This window comes from Halictus rubicundus, unplaced genomic scaffold (genome assembly GCF_050948215.1).
Source record: "Halictus rubicundus isolate RS-2024b unplaced genomic scaffold, iyHalRubi1_principal scaffold0312, whole genome shotgun sequence".
Classification (NCBI taxonomy): Eukaryota; Metazoa; Arthropoda; class Insecta; order Hymenoptera; family Halictidae; genus Halictus; species Halictus rubicundus.
Genome location: NW_027488853.1, coordinates 23485 through 44344, shown reverse-complemented (window position 1 = coordinate 44344; position 20860 = coordinate 23485).

Below are 20860 nucleotides of genomic sequence, written 5' to 3'. Positions count from 1 at the left end.
ATCCTCTATCCTATCACATCCTCTATCGTATCCTATCCTCTATCCTATCCTATCCTGTATCTTATAATATCCTCTATCCTATCCTATACTCTATCCTATCCCATCCTCTATCCTATCCTATCGTCTATCCTATTATATCCTCTATCCTATCCAATCCTCTATCCTATCCTCTATCCTATCCTCTATCCTATCCTATCCTCAATCCTATCCTATCCCGTATCCTATCCTATCCTCTATCCTATCCTATCCTCTATCCTATCCTATCCTCTATCCTATCCTATCCTCTATCCTATCCTATCCTCTACTCTATCCTATCCTCTATCCTATCCTATCCTCTATCCTATCCTATCCTCTATCCTATCCTATCCTCTATCCTATCCTATCCTCTATCCTATCCTATCCTCTATCCTATCCTATCCTCTATCCTATGCTATCCTGTATCGTATCCTACCCTCTATCCTATCCTATCCTATACTCTATCCTAACCTGTCTTCTATCCAATCCTATCCTATATCCTATGCTATCCTCAATCCTATCCTGTATCCTATCCAATCCTCTATGCTATCCTATCCTCTATCCTATCCTATCCTCAATCATATCCTACACTCTACCCTATCCTATCCTCTATCCTATCCTATCCTCTATCCTATCCTGTCCTCTATCCTATCCTCTATCCTATCACATCCTCTATCGTATCCTATCCTCTATCCTATCCTATCCTGTATCTTATAATATCCTCTATCCTATCCTATACTCTATCCTATCCCATCCTCTATCCTATCCTATCGTCTATCCTATTATATCCTCTATCCTATCCAATCCTCTATCCTATCCTCTATCCTATCCTCTATCCTATCCTATCCTCAATCCTATCCTATCCCATATCCTATCCTATCCTCTATCCTATCCTATCCTCTATCCTATTCTATCCTCTATCCTATCCTATCCTCTATCCTATCCTATCCTCTACTCTATCCTATCCTCTATCCTATCCTATCCTCTATCCTATCCTATCCTCTATCCTATCCTATCCTCTATCCTATCCTATCCTCTATCCTATCCTATCCTCTATCCTATCCTATCCTCTATCCTATGCTATCCTCTATCCTATCCTATCCTCTATAGTATTCAATCCCCTATCCTATCCTCTATCCGACCCTATCCTCTATTCTATCCTATTCTCTATCCTATCCTATTCTCTATCCTCTCCTCTATCCTATACTATCGTCTATCCTATCCTATCCTCTATCCTATCCAATCGCCTATCCGATCTTCTATCCTATTCAATCCCCTGTCCTATCCTCTATCCTATCCTATCCTCTATCCTATCCTAACCTCTATCCTATCCACTATCAGATTCCTATCCTCTATCCTATCCAATCCTATATCCTATCCTGTATCCCATCCAATCCTCTATCCTATCATATCGTGTATTATATCCTATCCTCTATCCTAACCTATCCTCTATCCTATCCAATCCCCTATCCTATCCGCTATCCTATCCAATCCCCTATCCTATCCTCAATCCTATCCTATCCGATCCTCTATGCTATCCTATCCTCTATAATATCGTATCCTCTATCATATCCTATCCTCTTTCCTATAATATCATCTATCCTATCCTATTCTCTATCTTAACATATCCTATCCTCTATCCTATCCTATGCTCTATCCTACCCTATCCTCTATGTTATCCTATCCTCTAACCTATCCTATCCTCTATCCTATCCTATCCTCTATCCTATCCTCTATCCTATCCTATCCTCTATCCTATCTTATCCTCTATCCTATTCAATCCTCTATCCTATCCTCTATCCTATCCTCTATCCTATCCTCTATCCTATCCTCTATCCTATACTCTATCCTATCCTCTATCCAATCCTCTATCCTATCCTCTATCGTATCCTATTCTCTATCCTATCCAATCCTATATCGTATCCTCTATCCTATCCTATCCTCTATCCTATCCTATCCTGTATCCTATCCTATCCTATCCTCTATCCTATCCTATCCTCTATCCTGTCCTATCCTTTATCCTATCCGATCCTCTATCGCATCCTATTCTCTATGCAATCCTATCCTATTACCTATCGTATCTTATTCTCTATCCTATCCAATCCTATATCGTACCCTCTATTCAATCCTATCCTCTATCCTATCCTATCCTCTATCCTATCCTATCCTCTATCCTATCCTATCCTATACTCTATCCTAACCTGTCTTCTATCCAATCCTATCCTATATCCTATGCTATCCTCAATCCTATCCTGTATCCTATCCAATCCTCTATGCTATCCTATCCTCTATCCTATCCTATCCTCAATCATATCCTACACTCTACCCTATCCTATCCTCTATCCTATCCTATCCTCTATCCTATCCTGTCCTCTATCCTATCCTCTATCCTATCACATCCTCTATCGTATCCTATCCTCTATCCTATCCTATCCTGTATCTTATAATATCCTCTATCCTATCCTATACTCTATCCTATCCCATCCTCTATCCTATCCTATCGTCTATCCTATTATATCCTCTATCCTATCCAATCCTCTATCCTATCCTCTATCCTATCCTCTATCCTATCCTATCCTCAATCCTATCCTATCCCGTATCCTATCCTATCCTCTATCCTATCCTATCCTGTATCGTATCCTACCCTCTATCCTATCCTATCCTATACTCTATCCTAACCTGTCTTCTATCCAATCCTATCCTATATCCTATGCTATCCTCAATCCTATCCTGTATCCTATCCAATCCTCTATGCTATCCTATCCTCTATCCTATCCTATCCTCAATCATATCCTACACTCTACCCTATCCTATCCTCTATCCTATCCTATCCTCTATCCTATCCTGTCCTCTATCCTATCCTCTATCCTATCACATCCTCTATCGTATCCTATCCTCTATCCTATCCTATCCTGTATCTTATAATATCCTCTATCCTATCCTATACTCTATCCTATCCCATCCTCTATCCTATCCTATCGTCTATCCTATTATATCCTCTATCCTATCCAATCCTCTATCCTATCCTCTATCCTATCCTATCCTCAATCCTATCCTATCCCGTATCCTATCCTATCCTCTATCCTATCCTATCCTCTATCCTATCCTATCCTCTATCCTATCCTATCCTCTATCCTATCCTATCCTCTACTCTATCCTATCCTCTATCCTATCCTATCCTCTATCCTATCCTATCCTCTATCCTATCCTATCCTCTATCCTATCCTATCCTCTATCCTATCCTATCCTCTATCCTATGCTATCCTGTATCGTATCCTACCCTCTATCCTATCCTATCCTATACTCTATCCTAACCTGTCTTCTATCCAATCCTATCCTATATCCTATGCTATCCTCAATCCTATCCTGTATCCTATCCAATCCTCTATGCTATCCTATCCTCTATCCTATCCTATCCTCAATCATATCCTACACTCTACCCTATCCTATCCTCTATCCTATCCTATCCTCTATCCTATCCTGTCCTCTATCCTATCCTCTATCCTATCACATCCTCTATCGTATCCTATCCTCTATCCTATCCTATCCTGTATCTTATAATATCCTCTATCCTATCCTATACTCTATCCTATCCCATCCTCTATCCTATCCTATCGTCTATCCTATTATATCCTCTATCCTATCCAATCCTCTATCCTATCCTCTATCCTATCCTCTATCCTATCCTATCCTCAATCCTATCCTATCCCGTATCCTATCCTATCCTCTATCCTATCCTATCCTCTATCCTATTCTATCCTCTATCCTATCCTATCCTCTATCCTATCCTATCCTCTACTCTATCCTATCCTCTATCCTATCCTATCCTCTATCCTATCCTATCCTCTATCCTATCCTATCCTCTATCCTATCCTATCCTCTATCCTATCCTATCCTCTATCCTATCCTATCCTCTATCCTATGCTATCCTCTATCCTATCCTATCCTCTATAGTATTCAATCCCCTATCCTATCCTCTATCCGACCCTATCCTCTATTCTATCCTATTCTCTATCCTATCCTATTCTCTATCCTCTCCTCTATCCTATACTATCGTCTATCCTATCCTATCCTCTATCCTATCCAATCGCCTATCCGATCTTCTATCCTATTCAATCCCCTGTCCTATCCTCTATCCTATCCTATCCTCTATCCTATCCTAACCTCTATCCTATCCACTATCAGATTCCTATCCTCTATCCTATCCAATCCTATATCCTATCCTGTATCCCATCCAATCCTCTATCCTATCATATCGTGTATTATATCCTATCCTCTATCCTAACCTATCCTCTATCCTATCCAATCCCCTATCCTATCCGCTATCCTATCCAATCCCCTATCCTATCCTCAATCCTATCCTATCCGATCCTCTATGCTATCCTATCCTCTATAATATCGTATCCTCTATCATATCCTATCCTCTTTCCTATAATATCATCTATCCTATCCTATTCTCTATCTTAACATATCCTATCCTCTATCCTATCCTATGCTCTATCCTACCCTATCCTCTATGTTATCCTATCCTCTAACCTATCCTATCCTCTATCCTATCCTATCCTCTATCCTATCCTCTATCCTATCCTATCCTCTATCCTATCTTATCCTCTATCCTATTCAATCCTCTATCCTATCCTCTATCCTATCCTCTATCCTATCCTCTATCCTATCCTCTATCCTATACTCTATCCTATCCTCTATCCAATCCTCTATCCTATCCTCTATCGTATCCTATTCTCTATCCTATCCAATCCTATATCGTATCCTCTATCCTATCCTATCCTCTATCCTATCCTATCCTGTATCCTATCCTATCCTATCCTCTATCCTATCCTATCCTCTATCCTGTCCTATCCTTTATCCTATCCGATCCTCTATCGCATCCTATTCTCTATGCAATCCTATCCTATTACCTATCGTATCTTATTCTCTATCCTATCCAATCCTATATCGTACCCTCTATTCAATCCTATCCTCTATCCTATCCTATCCTCTATCCTATCCTATCCTCTATCCTATCCTATCCTATACTCTATCCTAACCTGTCTTCTATCCAATCCTATCCTATATCCTATGCTATCCTCAATCCTATCCTGTATCCTATCCAATCCTCTATGCTATCCTATCCTCTATCCTATCCTATCCTCAATCATATCCTACACTCTACCCTATCCTATCCTCTATCCTATCCTATCCTCTATCCTATCCTGTCCTCTATCCTATCCTCTATCCTATCACATCCTCTATCGTATCCTATCCTCTATCCTATCCTATCCTGTATCTTATAATATCCTCTATCCTATCCTATACTCTATCCTATCCCATCCTCTATCCTATCCTATCGTCTATCCTATTATATCCTCTATCCTATCCAATCCTCTATCCTATCCTCTATCCTATCCTCTATCCTATCCTATCCTCAATCCTATCCTATCCCGTATCCTATCCTATCCTCTATCCTATCCTATCCTGTATCGTATCCTACCCTCTATCCTATCCTATCCTATACTCTATCCTAACCTGTCTTCTATCCAATCCTATCCTATATCCTATGCTATCCTCAATCCTATCCTGTATCCTATCCAATCCTCTATGCTATCCTATCCTCTATCCTATCCTATCCTCAATCATATCCTACACTCTACCCTATCCTATCCTCTATCCTATCCTATCCTCTATCCTATCCTGTCCTCTATCCTATCCTCTATCCTATCACATCCTCTATCGTATCCTATCCTCTATCCTATCCTATCCTGTATCTTATAATATCCTCTATCCTATCCTATACTCTATCCTATCCCATCCTCTATCCTATCCTATCGTCTATCCTATTATATCCTCTATCCTATCCAATCCTCTATCCTATCCTCTATCCTATCCTATCCTCAATCCTATCCTATCCCGTATCCTATCCTATCCTCTATCCTATCCTATCCTCTATCCTATCCTATCCTCTATCCTATCCTATCCTCTATCCTATCCTATCCTCTACTCTATCCTATCCTCTATCCTATCCTATCCTCTATCCTATCCTATCCTCTATCCTATCCTATCCTCTATCCTATCCTATCCTCTATCCTATCCTATCCTCTATCCTATCCTATCCTCTATCCTATGCTATCCTGTATCGTATCCTACCCTCTATCCTATCCTATCCTATACTCTATCCTAACCTGTCTTCTATCCAATCCTATCCTATATCCTATGCTATCCTCAATCCTATCCTGTATCCTATCCAATCCTCTATGCTATCCTATCCTCTATCCTATCCTATCCTCAATCATATCCTACACTCTACCCTATCCTATCCTCTATCCTATCCTATCCTCTATCCTATCCTGTCCTCTATCCTATCCTCTATCCTATCACATCCTCTATCGTATCCTATCCTCTATCCTATCCTATCCTGTATCTTATAATATCCTCTATCCTATCCTATACTCTATCCTATCCCATCCTCTATCCTATCCTATCGTCTATCCTATTATATCCTCTATCCTATCCAATCCTCTATCCTATCCTCTATCCTATCCTCTATCCTATCCTATCCTCAATCCTATCCTATCCCGTATCCTATCCTATCCTCTATCCTATCCTATCCTCTATCCTATTCTATCCTCTATCCTATCCTATCCTCTATCCTATCCTATCCTCTACTCTATCCTATCCTCTATCCTATCCTATCCTCTATCCTATCCTATCCTCTATCCTATCCTATCCTCTATCCTATCCTATCCTCTATCCTATCCTATCCTCTATCCTATCCTATCCTCTATCCTATGCTATCCTCTATCCTATCCTATCCTCTATAGTATTCAATCCCCTATCCTATCCTCTATCCGACCCTATCCTCTATTCTATCCTATTCTCTATCCTATCCTATTCTCTATCCTCTCCTCTATCCTATACTATCGTCTATCCTATCCTATCCTCTATCCTATCCAATCGCCTATCCGATCTTCTATCCTATTCAATCCCCTGTCCTATCCTCTATCCTATCCTATCCTCTATCCTATCCTAACCTCTATCCTATCCACTATCAGATTCCTATCCTCTATCCTATCCAATCCTATATCCTATCCTGTATCCCATCCAATCCTCTATCCTATCATATCGTGTATTATATCCTATCCTCTATCCTAACCTATCCTCTATCCTATCCAATCCCCTATCCTATCCGCTATCCTATCCAATCCCCTATCCTATCCTCAATCCTATCCTATCCGATCCTCTATGCTATCCTATCCTCTATAATATCGTATCCTCTATCATATCCTATCCTCTTTCCTATAATATCATCTATCCTATCCTATTCTCTATCTTAACATATCCTATCCTCTATCCTATCCTATGCTCTATCCTACCCTATCCTCTATGTTATCCTATCCTCTAACCTATCCTATCCTCTATCCTATCCTATCCTCTATCCTATCCTCTATCCTATCCTATCCTCTATCCTATCTTATCCTCTATCCTATTCAATCCTCTATCCTATCCTCTATCCTATCCTCTATCCTATCCTCTATCCTATCCTCTATCCTATACTCTATCCTATCCTCTATCCAATCCTCTATCCTATCCTCTATCGTATCCTATTCTCTATCCTATCCAATCCTATATCGTATCCTCTATCCTATCCTATCCTCTATCCTATCCTATCCTGTATCCTATCCTATCCTATCCTCTATCCTATCCTATCCTCTATCCTGTCCTATCCTTTATCCTATCCGATCCTCTATCGCATCCTATTCTCTATCCAATCCTATCCTATTACCTATCGTATCTTATTCTCTATCCTATCCAATCCTATATCGTACCCTCTATTCTATCCTATCCTCTATCCTATCCTATCCTCTATCCTATCCTATCCTCTATCCTATCCTATCCTCTATCCTATCCTATCCTCTATCCTATCCTATCCTCTATCCTATCCTATCCTCTATCCTATGCTATCCTCTATCCTATCCTATCCTCTATAGTATTCAATCCCCTATCCTATCCTCTATCCGACCCTATCCTCTATTCTATCCTATTCTCTATCCTATCCTATTCTCTATCCTATCCTCTATCCTATACTATCGTCTATCCTATCCTATCCTCTATCCTATCCAATCGCCTATCCGATCTTCTATCCTATTCAATCCCCTGTCCTATCCTCTATCCTATCCTATCCACTATCCTATCCTAACCTCTATCCTATCCACTATCAGATTCCTATCCTCTATCCTATCCAATCCTATATCCTATCCTCTATCCCATCCAATCCTCTATCCTATCATATCGTGTATTATATCCTATCCTCTATCCTAACCTATCCTCTATCCTATCCAATCCCCTATCCTATCCGCTATCCTATCCAATCCCCTATCCTATCCTCAATCCTATCCTATCCGATCCTCTATGCTATCCTATCCTCTATAATATCGTATCCTCTATCATATCCTATCCTCTTTCCTATAATATCATCTATCCTATCCTATTGTCTATCTTAACATATCCTATCCTCTATCCTATCCTATGCTCTATCCTATCCTATCCTCTATGTTATCCTATCCTCTAACCTATCCTATCCTCTATCCTATCCTATCCTCTATCCTATACTCTATCCTATCCTATCCTCTATCCTATCTTATCCTCTATCCTATTCAATCCTCTATCCTATCCTCTATCCTATCCTCTATCCTATCCTCTATCCTATCCTCTATCCTATCCTCTATCCTATACTCTATCCTATCCTCTATCCAATCCTCTATCCTATCCTCTATCGTATCCTATTCTCTATCCTATCCAATCCTATATCGTATCCTCTATCCTATCCTATCCTCTATCCTATCCTATACTGTATCCTATCCTATCCTATCCTCTATCCTATCCTATCCTCTATCCTGTCCTATCCTTTATCCTATCCGATCCTCTATCGCATCCTATTCTCTATCCAATCCTATCCTATTACCTATCGTATCTTATTCTCTATCCTATCCAATCCTATATCGTATCCTCTATCCTATCCTATCCTCTATCCTATCCTATCCTCTATCCTATCCTATCCTCTATCCTATCCTATCCTGTATCCTATCCTATACCTCTATCCTATCCTATCCTCTATCCCATCGTATTCTCTATCCAATCCTATCCTATCCTCTATCGTATCCTATTCTCTATCCTATCCAATCCTATATCGTATCCTCTATCCTATCCTATCCTCTATCCTATCCTATCCTGTATCCTATCCTATCCTATCCTATCCTCTATCCTATCCTATCCTGTATCCTATCCTATCCTATCCTATCCTCTATCCTATCCTATCCTCTATCCTATCCTATCCTCTATCCTATCCTATCCTCTATCCTATCCTATCCTCTATCCTATCCTATCCTCAATCCTATCCTATCCTCTATCCTGTCCTATCATCTCCTCTATCCTATCCTATCATCTATCCCATCCTATTCTCTATCCAATCCTATCCTATCCTCTATCGTATCCTATTCTCTATCCTATCCAATCCTATATCGTATCCTCTATCCTATCCTATCCTGTATCCTATCCTATCCTATCCTCTATCCTATCCTATCCTCTATGCTATCCTATCCTCTATCCTATCCTATCCTCTATCCTATCCTATCCTCTATCCTACCCTATCCTCTATCCTATCCTACCCTCTATCCTACCCTATCCTCTATCCTATCCTATCCTCTATCCTATCCTATCCTCTATCCTATCCTATCCTCTATCCGATCCTATAATCTATCCAATCCTATACTATCCTCTATCGTATCCTACTCTCTATCCTATCCAATCCTATATCGTATCCTCTATCCAATCCTATCCTCTATCCTGTCCTATCCTCTATCCTATCCTATCCTCTATCCCATCCTATTCTCTATCCAATCCTATCCTATTTCCTATCGTATCTTATTCTCTATCCTATACAATCCTATATCGTATCCTCTATCCTATCCTATCCTCTATCCAATCCTATAATGTATCCTATCCTATCCTATCCTCTATCCTATCCAATCCTCTATCCTATCCTATCCTCTATCCTATCCTATCCTCTATCCTATCCTATCCTGTATCCTATCCTATCATCTATCCTATCGAATCCTCTATCCTATCCTATCCTCTATCCTATCCTATCCTCTATCCTATCCTATCCTCTATCCTATCCTATCCTGTATCCTATACTATCGTCTATAATATCCTATCCTCTATCCTATCCTATCCTCTATCCTATCATATCCTTTATCCTATACTATCCTCTATCCTATCCTATCCTCTATCCTATCCTATTCTCTATCCTATCCTATCCTGTATCCTATCCTATCCTCTATAATATCCTATCCTCTATCGTATCCTATTCTCTATCCTATCCAATCCTATATCGTATCCTCTATCCTATCCTATCCTCTATCCTATCCTATCCTGTATCCTATCCTATCCTATCCTATCCTCTATCCTATCCTATCCTCTATCCTATCCTATCCTCTATCATATCATATCCTCTATCCTATCCTATCCTCTATCCTATCCTATCCTCTATCCTATCCTATCCTCTATCCTATCCTATCCTCTATCCTATCCTATCCTCTATCCTATCCTATCCTCTATCCGATCCTATAATCTATCCAATCCTATACTATCCTCTATCGTATCCTACTCTCTATCCTGTCCAATCCTATATCGTATCCTCTATCCTATCCTATCCTCTATCCTGTCCTATCCTCTATCCTATCCTATCCTCTATCCCATCCTATTCTCTATCCAATCCTATCCTATTCCCTATCGTATCTTATTCTCTATCCTATACAATCCTATATCGTATCCTCTATCCTATCCTATCCTCTATCCAATCCTATTATGTATCCTATCCTACCCTACACTCTATCCTATCCTATCCTCTATCCTATCCAATCCTCTATCCTATCCTATCCTCTATCATATCCTATCCTCTATCCTATCCTATCCTGTATCCTATCCTATCATCTATCCTACCGAATCCTCTATCCTATCCTATCCACTATCCTATCCTATCCTCTATCCTATCCTATCCTCTATCCTATCCTATCCTGTATCCTATACTATCGTCTATAATATCCTATCCTCTATCCTATCCTATCCTCTATCCTATCATATCCTTTATCCTATCCTATCCTCTATCCTATCCTATCCTCTATCCTATCCTATCCTCTATCCTATCCTATCCTGTATCCTATCCTATCCTCTATAATATCCTATTATCTATCGTATCCTATTCTCTATCCTATCCAATCCTATATCGTATCCTCTATCCTATCCTATCCTCTATCCCATCCTATCCTGTATCCTATCCTATCCTCTATCCTATCATATCCTCTATCCTATTCTATCCACTATCCTATCCTATCCTCTATCCTATCCTATCCTCTATCCTATCCTATCCTGTATCCTATACTATCGTCTATAATATCCTATCCTCTATCCTATCCTATCCTCTATCCTATCCTATCCTGTATCCTATCCTATCCTCTATAATATCCTATTATCTATCGTATCCTATTTTCTATCCTATCCAATCCTATATCGTATCCTCTATCCTATCCTATCCTCTATCCCATCCTATCCTGTATCCTATCCTATCCTCTATCCTATCATATCCTCTATCCTATTCTATACTCTATCATATCCTTTCCGATATCCTATCCTATCCTATCGTCTATCCTATCCAATCCTATATCCTATCCTCTATCCTACCCTATCCTCTATCCTATCCTATCCTCTATACTATCCTATCCTCAATCCTATCCTGTCCTCAATTCTATGCTATACTCCATCCTATCCTCTCCGCTATCCTATCCTATCCTCTATCCTATAATATCCTCTATCCTATCCAATCCTCTATCCCATCCTCTATCCTATTCTCTATCCAATCCTATCCTCTATCCTATCCTCTATCCCGTCCTATTCTCTATTATATCCAATACTCGATCCTATTCTATCATCTATCCGATCGTATCCTCTATCCTATCCTATCCTCTATCCTATAATCTATCCTCAATCCTATCCTCTATCCTATCCTATCCTCTATAGTATCCTATCCTCTATCACATCCTATCCTCTTTCCTTTAATATCATCTATCCTATCCTATCCTCTACAATATCCTATCCTCTTTCCTTTAATATCATCTATCCTATCCTATTCTCAATCCTATCCTCTCCTCTATCCTATCCTATCCTGTATCCTATCGTATCCTCTATCCTATCCTATCCTCTATCCTATCGTATCCTCTATCCTATCCTATCCTCTATCCTATCCTATCCTCGATAATATCGTATTCTCCATCCTATCCTATCCTCTTTCCTATCCTATCCGCAATCCTAACCTATCCTCTATACTATCCGATCCTCTATCCTATCCTATCCTTTATAATATAGTATGCTCTATCATATCCTATCCTCTATCCTATCCTATTCTCTATCCTAAGCTCTATCCTATCCTATCCTCTATCCCATCCTATCCTCTATCCTATTCAATACCTTATCCTATCCTATTCTCTATCATAACCTATCCTCTATAAGATCTTATTCTCTATAATATCATATCATCCATCCTATCAAATCGTCTTTCCTATACTATCCTAAATCCTATCCTATCCTCTATCCTATACGATCCTCAATCCTATCCTATCCTCTATCCTATCCTATCGTCTATCCTATTATATCCTCTATCCTATCCAATCCTCTATCCTATCCTCTATCCTATCCTCTATCCTATCCTATCCTCAATCCTATCCTATCCCGTATCCTATCCTATCCTCTATCCTATCCTATCCTCAATCCTATCCTATCCCGTATCCTATCCTATCCTCTATCCTATCCTATCCTATATACTATTATATAATATCCTCTTTCCTATCCTCTATCCTATCCTCTATCCTATCCTATCCTCAATCCTACCCTATCCACTATCCTACCCTATCCTCTAACCTATCCTATCCTCTATCCTATCCTATCCTCTATCCTATCGTATCCTATATCCTATCACATCCTCTATCGTATCCTATCCTCTATCCTATCCTATCCTGTATCCTATAATATCCTCTATCCTATCCTATACTCTATCCTATCTCATTCTCTATCTTATCCTATCGTCTATCCTATTATATCCTCTATCCTATCCAATCCTCTATCCTATCCTCTATCCTATCCTCTATCCTATCCTATCCTGAATCCTATCCTATCCCGTATCCTATCCTATCCTCTATCCTATCCTATCCTCTATCCTACCCTCTGTCCTATCCTATCCTCTATCCTATCGTATCCTCTATCCTATCGTATCCTCTATCCTATCCTATCCTCTATCCTATCCCATCTTCTATCATATCCTGCCCACTATCCTATCCTATCCTCCATCCTATTTTATCCTCTATCCTGTCCAATCTTCTATCCTATCCTCTATCCTATCCTATCCTCTATCCTATCCTATCCTCTATCCTATCCATTCCTCTGTTCTATAATATCCTCTATCCTATCCCATCCTCTACCTTATAATATCGTCTATCCTATCCTATCGTATATCCTATAATATCCTTTATCCTATCCTATCCTCTATCCTATCCTATCCTCTATCCTATCCTATCCTCTATCCTATCCTATCCCGTATCCTATCCTATCCTCTATCCTATCCTATCCTCAATCCTATCCTATCCCGTATCCTATCCTATCCTCTATCCTATCCTATCCTCTATCCTATCCTATCCTATATACTATTATATAATATCCTCTTTCCTATCCTCTATCCTATCCTCTATCCTATCCTATCCTCAATCCTACCCTATCCACTACCCTACCCTATCCTCTAACCTATCCTATCCTCAATCTTATCCTATCCTCTTCCCTATCCTTTCCTCTATCCTATCCTATCCTCTATCCTATCGTATCCTCTATCCTATCCCATACTCTATCCTATCCTATCCTCTATCCTATCGTATCCTATATCCTATCACATCCTCTATCGTATCCTATCCTCTATCCTATCCTATCCTGTATCCTATAATATCCTCTATCCTATCCTATACTCTATCCTATCTCATTCTCTATCTTATCCTATCGTCTATCCTATTATATCCTCTATCCTATCCAATCCTCTATCCTATCCTCTATCCTATCCTCTATCCTATCCTATCCTGAATCCTATCCTATCCCGTATCCTATCCTATCCTCTATCCTATCCTATCCTCTATCCTACCCTCTGTCCTATCCTATCCTCTATCCTATCGTATCCTCTATCCTATCGTATCCTCTATCCTATCGTATCCTCTATCCTATCCTATCCTCTATCCTATCCCATCCTCTATCATATCCTGCCCACTATCCTATCCTATCCTCCATCCTATATTATCCTCTATCCTGTCCAATCTTCTATCCTATCCCCTATCCTATCCTATCCTCTATCCTATCCTATCCTCTATCCTATCCATTCCTCTGTTCTATAATATCCTCTATCCTATTTCATCCTCTACCTTATAATATCGTCTATCCTATCCTATCGTATATCCTATAATATCCTTTATCCAATCCTATACTCTATACTATCCTATCCTCCGTCCGATCCTATCCTCTATCCTATCCTATCCTCTATCCTATCCTATCCTCTATCCTATCCTATCCTCTATCCTATCCTATCCTCTATTCTATCCTATCCTCTATCCTATCCTATCCTATCCTCTATCCTATCCTATCCTCTATCCTATCCTATCCTCTATCCTATCCTATCCTCTATCCTATCCTATCCTCTATCCTATCCTATCCTCTATCCTATGCTATCCTCTATCCTATCCTATCCTCTATAGTATCCAATCCCCTATCCTATCCTCTATCCTATCCTATCCTGTATCGTATCCTACCCTCTATCCTATCCTATCCTATACTCTATCCTAACCTGTCTTCTATCCAATCCTATCCTATATCCTATGCTATCCTCAATCCTATCCTGTATCCTATCCAATCCTCTATGCTATCCTATCCTCTATCCTATCCTATCCTCAATCATATCCTACACTCTACCCTATCCTATCCTCTATCCTATCCTATCCTCTATCCTATCCTGTCCTCTATCCTATCCTCTATCCTATCACATCCTCTATCGTATCCTATCCTCTATCCTATCCTATCCTGTATCTTATAATATCCTCTATCCTATCCTATACTCTATCCTATCCCATCCTCTATCCTATCCTATCGTCTATCCTATTATATCCTCTATCCTATCCAATCCTCTATCCTATCCTCTATCCTATCCTCTATCCTATCCTATCCTCAATCCTATCCTATCCCGTATCCTATCCTATCCTCTATCCTATCCTATCCTCTATCCTATCCTATCCTCTATCCTATCCTATCCTCTATCCTATCCTATCCTCTATTCTATCCTATCCTCTATCCTATCCTATCCTCTATCCTATCCTATCCTCTATCCTATCCTATCCTCTATCCTATCCTATCCTCTATCCTATCCTATCCTCTATCCTATCCTATCCTCTATCCTATCCTATCCTCTATCCTATGCTATCCTCTATCCTATCCTATCCTCTATAGTATCCAATCCCCTATCCTATCCTCTATCCGACCCTATCCTCTATTCTATCCTATTCTCTATCCTATCCTATTCTCTATCCTATCCTCTATCCTATACTATCGTCTATCCTATCCTATCCTCTATCCTATCCAATCGCCTATCCGATCTTCTATCCTATTCAATCCCCTGTCCTATCCTCTATCCTATCCTATCCTCTATCCTATCCTAACCTCTATCCTATCCACTATCAGATTCCTATCCTCTATCCTATCCAATCCTATATCCTATCCTCTATCCCATCCAATCCTCTATCCTATCATATCGTGTATTATATCCTATCCTCTATCCTAACCTATCCTCTATCCTATCCAATCCCCTATCCTATCCGCTATCCTATCCAATCCCCTATCCTATCCTCAATCCTATCCTATCCGATCCTCTATGCTATCCTATCCTCTATAATATCGTATCCTCTATCATATCCTATCCTCTTTCCTATAATATCATCTATCCTATCCTATTCTCTATCTTAACATATCCTATCCTCTATCCTATCCTATGCTCTATCCTATCCTATCCTCTATGTTATCCTATCCTCTAACCTATCCTATCCTCTATCCTATCCTATCCTCTATCCTATCCTCTATCCTATCCTATCCTCTATCCTATCTTATCCTCTATCCTATTCAATCCTCTATCCTATCCTCTATCCTATCCTCTATCCTATCCTCTATCCTATCCTCTATCCTATCCTCTATCCTATCCTCTATCCTATCCTCTATCCTATCCTCTATCCTATCCTCTATCCAATCCTCTATCCTATCCTCTATCGTATCCTATTCTCTATCCTATCCAATCCTATATCGTATCCTCTATCCTATCCTATCCTCTATCCTATCCTAACCTGTATCCTATCCTATCCTATCCTCTATCCTATCCTATCTTCTATCCTATCCTATCCTCTATCCTATCCTATCCTCTATCCCGTCCTATTCTCTATCCTATCTAATACTCGATCCTATTCTATCATCTATAATATCGTATCCTCTATCCTATCCTATCCTCTATCCTATCCACTCCTCTATCCTATCCTATCCTGTATCCTATCCTATACCTCTATCCTATCCTATCCTCTATCCCATCCTATTCTCTATCCAATCCTATCCTATCCTCTATCGTATCCTATTCTCTATCCTATCCAATCCTATATCGTATCTTCTATCCTATCCTATCCTCTATCCTATCCTATCCCGTATCCTATCCTATTCTATCCTATCCTCTATCCTATCCTATCCTCTATCCTATCCTATCCTATCCTCTATCCTATCCTATCCTCTATCCTATCCTATCCTCTATCGTATCCTATCCTCAATCCTATCCTATCCTCTATCCTATCCTATCCTCAATCCTATCCTCTCCTCTATCCTGTCCTATCCTCTCCTCTATCCTATCCTATCCTCTATCCCATCCTATTCTCTATCCAATCCTATCCTATCCTCTATCGTATCCTATTCTCTATCCTATCCAATCCTATATCGTATCCTCTATCCTATCCTATCCTCTATCCTATCCTATCCTGTATCCTATCCTATCCTATCCTCTATCCTATCCTATCCTCTATGCTATTCTATCCTCTATCCTATCCTATCCTCTATCCTATCCTATCCTCTATCCTATCCTATCCTCTATCCTATCCTATCCTCTATCCTATCCTATCCTCTATCCTATCCTATCCTCTATCCTATCCTATCCTCTATCCTATCCTATCCTCTATCCGATCCTATAAACTATCCAATCCTATACTATCCTCTATCGTATCCTACTGTCTATCCTATCCAATCCTATATCGTATCGTCTATCCTATCCTATCCTCTATCCTGTCCTATCCTTTATCCTATCCGATCCTCTATCCCATCCTATTCTCTATCCAATCCTATCCTATTCCCTATCGTATCTTATTCTCTATCCTATCCAATCCTATATCGTATCCTCTATCCTATCCTATCCTCTATCCTATCCTATCCTCTATCCTATCCTATCCTGTATCCTATCCTATCCTATACTCTATCCTATCCTATCCTCTATCCTATCCTATCCTCTATCCTATCCACTCCTCTATCCTATCCACTCCTCTATCCTATCCTATCCTCTATCCTATCCTATCCTGTATCCTATCCTATACCTCTATCCTATCCTATCCTCTATCCCATCGTATTCTCTATCCAATCCTATCCTATCCTCTATCGTATCCTATTCTCTATCCTATCCAATCCTATATCGTATCCTCTATCCTATCCTATCCTCTATCCTATCCTATCCTGTATCCTATCCTATCCTATCCTATCCTCTATCCTATCCTATCCTGTATCCTATCCTATCCTATCCTATCCTCTATCCTATCCTATCCTCTATCCTATCCTATCCTCTATCCTATCGGGTATCCTATCCTATCCTCTATCCTATCCTATCCTCAATCCTATCCTATCCTCTATCCTGTCCTATCATCTCCTCTATCCTATCCTATCATCTATCCCATCCTATTCTCTATCCAATCCTATCCTATCCTCTATCGTATCCTATTCTCTATCCTATCCAATCCTATATCGTATCCTCTATCCTATCCTATCCTGAATCCTATCCTATCCTATCCTCTATCAAATCCTATCCTCTATGCTATCCTATCCTCTATCCTATCCTATCCTCTATCCTATCCTATCCTCTATCCTATCCTATCCTCTATCCTATCCTATCCTCTATCCTATCCTATCCTCTATCCTATCCTATCCTCTATCCTATCCTATCCTCTATCCGATCCTATAATCTATCCAATCCTATACTATCCTCTATCGTATCCTACTCTCTATCCTATCCAATCCTATATCGTATCCTCTATCCAATCCTATCCTCTATCCTGTCCTATCCTCTATCCTATCCTATCCTCTATCCCATCCTATTCTCTATCCAATCCTATCCTATTTCCTATCGTATCTTATTCTCTATCCTATACAATCCTATATCGTATCCTCTATCCTATCCTATCCTCTATCCAATCCTATAATGTATCCTATCCTACCCTACACTCTATCCTATCCTATCCTCTATCCTATCCAATCCTCTATCCTATCCTATCCTCTATCCTATCCTATCCTCTATCCTATCCTATCCTGTATCCTATCCTATCATCTATCCTATCGAATCCTCTATCCTATCCTACCCTCTGTCCTATCCTATCCTCTATCCTATCGTATCCTCTATCCTATCGTATCCTCTATCCTATCGTATCCTCTATCCTATCCTATCCTCTATCCTATCCCATCCTCTATCATATCCTGCCCACTATCCTATCCTATCCTCCATCCTATATTATCCTCTATCCTGTCCAATCTTCTATCCTATCCCCTATCCTATCCTATCCTCTATCCTATCCTATCCTCTATCCTATCCATTCCTCTGTTCTATAATATCCTCTATCCTATCCCATCCTCTACCTTATAATATCGTCTATCCTATCCTATCGTATATCCTATAATATCCTTTATCCAATCCTATACTCTATACTATCCTATCCTCCGTCCGATCCTATCCTCTATCCTATCCTATCCTCTATCCTATCCTATCCTCTATCCTATCCTATCCTCTATCCTATCCTATCCTCTATTCTATCCTATCCTCTATCCTATCCTATCCTCTATCCTATCCTATCCTCTATCCTATCCTATCCTCTATCCTATCCTATCCTCTATCCTATCCTATCCTCTATCCTATCCTATCCTCTATCCTATCCTATCCTCTATCCTATCCTATCCTCTATCCTATGCTATCCTCTATCCTATCCTATCCTCTATAGTATCCAATCCCCTATCCTATCCTCTATCCTATCCTATCCTGTATCGTATCCTACCCTCTATCCTATCCTATCCTATACTCTATCCTAACCTGTCTTCTATCCAATCCTATCCCATATCCTATGCTATCCTCAATCCTATCCTGTATCCTATCCAATCCTCTATGCTATCCTATCCTCTATCCTATCCTATCCTCAATCATATCCTACACTCTACCCTATCCTATTCTCTATCCTATCCTATCCTCTATCCTATCCTGTCCTCTATCCTATCCTCTATCCTATCACATCCTCTATCGTATCCTATACTCTATCCTATCCTATCCTGTATCTTATAATATCCTCTATCCTATCCTATACTCTATCCTATCCCATCCTCTATCCTATCCTATCGTCTATCCTATTATATCCTCTATCCTATCCAATCCTCTATCCTATCCTCTATCCTATCCTCTATCCTATCCTATCCTCAATCCTATCCTATCCCGTATCCTATCCTATCCTCTATCCTATCCTATCCTCTATCCTATCCTATCCTCTATCCTATCCTATCCTCTATCCTATCCTATCCTCTATTCTATCCTATCCTCTATCCTATCCTATCCTCTATCCTATCCTATCCTCTATCCTATCCTATCCTCTATAATATCCTATCCTCTATCCTATCCTATCCTCTATCCTATCCTATCCTCTATCCTATGCTATCCTCTATCCTATCCTATCCTCTATAGTATCCAATCCCCTATCCTATCCTCTATCCGACCCTATCCTCTATTCTATCCTATTCTCTATCCTATCCTATTCTCTATCCTATCCTCTATCCTATACTATCGTCTATCCTATCCTATCCTCTATCCTATCCAATCGCCTATCCGATCTTCTATCCTATTCAATCCCCTGTCCTATCCTCTATCCTATCCTATCCTCTATCCTATCCTAACCTCTATCCTATCCACTATCAGATTCCTATCCTCTATCCTATCCAATCCTATATCCTATCCTCTATCCCATCCAATCCTCTATCCTATCATATCGTGTATTATATCCTATCCTCTATCCTAACCTATCCTCTATCCTATCCAATCCCCTATCCTATCCGCTATCCTATCCAATCCCCTATCCTATCCTCAATCCTATCCTATCCGATCCTCTATGCTATCCTATCCTCTATAATATCGTATCCTCTATCATATCCTATCCTCTTTCCTATAATATCATCTATCCTATCCTATTCTCTATCTTAACATATCCTATCCTCTATCCTATCCTATGCTCTATCCTATCCTATCCTCTATGTTATCCTATCCTCTAACCTATCCTATCCTCTATCCTATCCTATCCTCTATCCTATCCTCTATCCTATCCTATCCTCTATCCTATCTTATCCTCTATCCTATTCAATCCTCTATCCTATCCTCTATCCTATCCTCTATCCTATCCTCTAT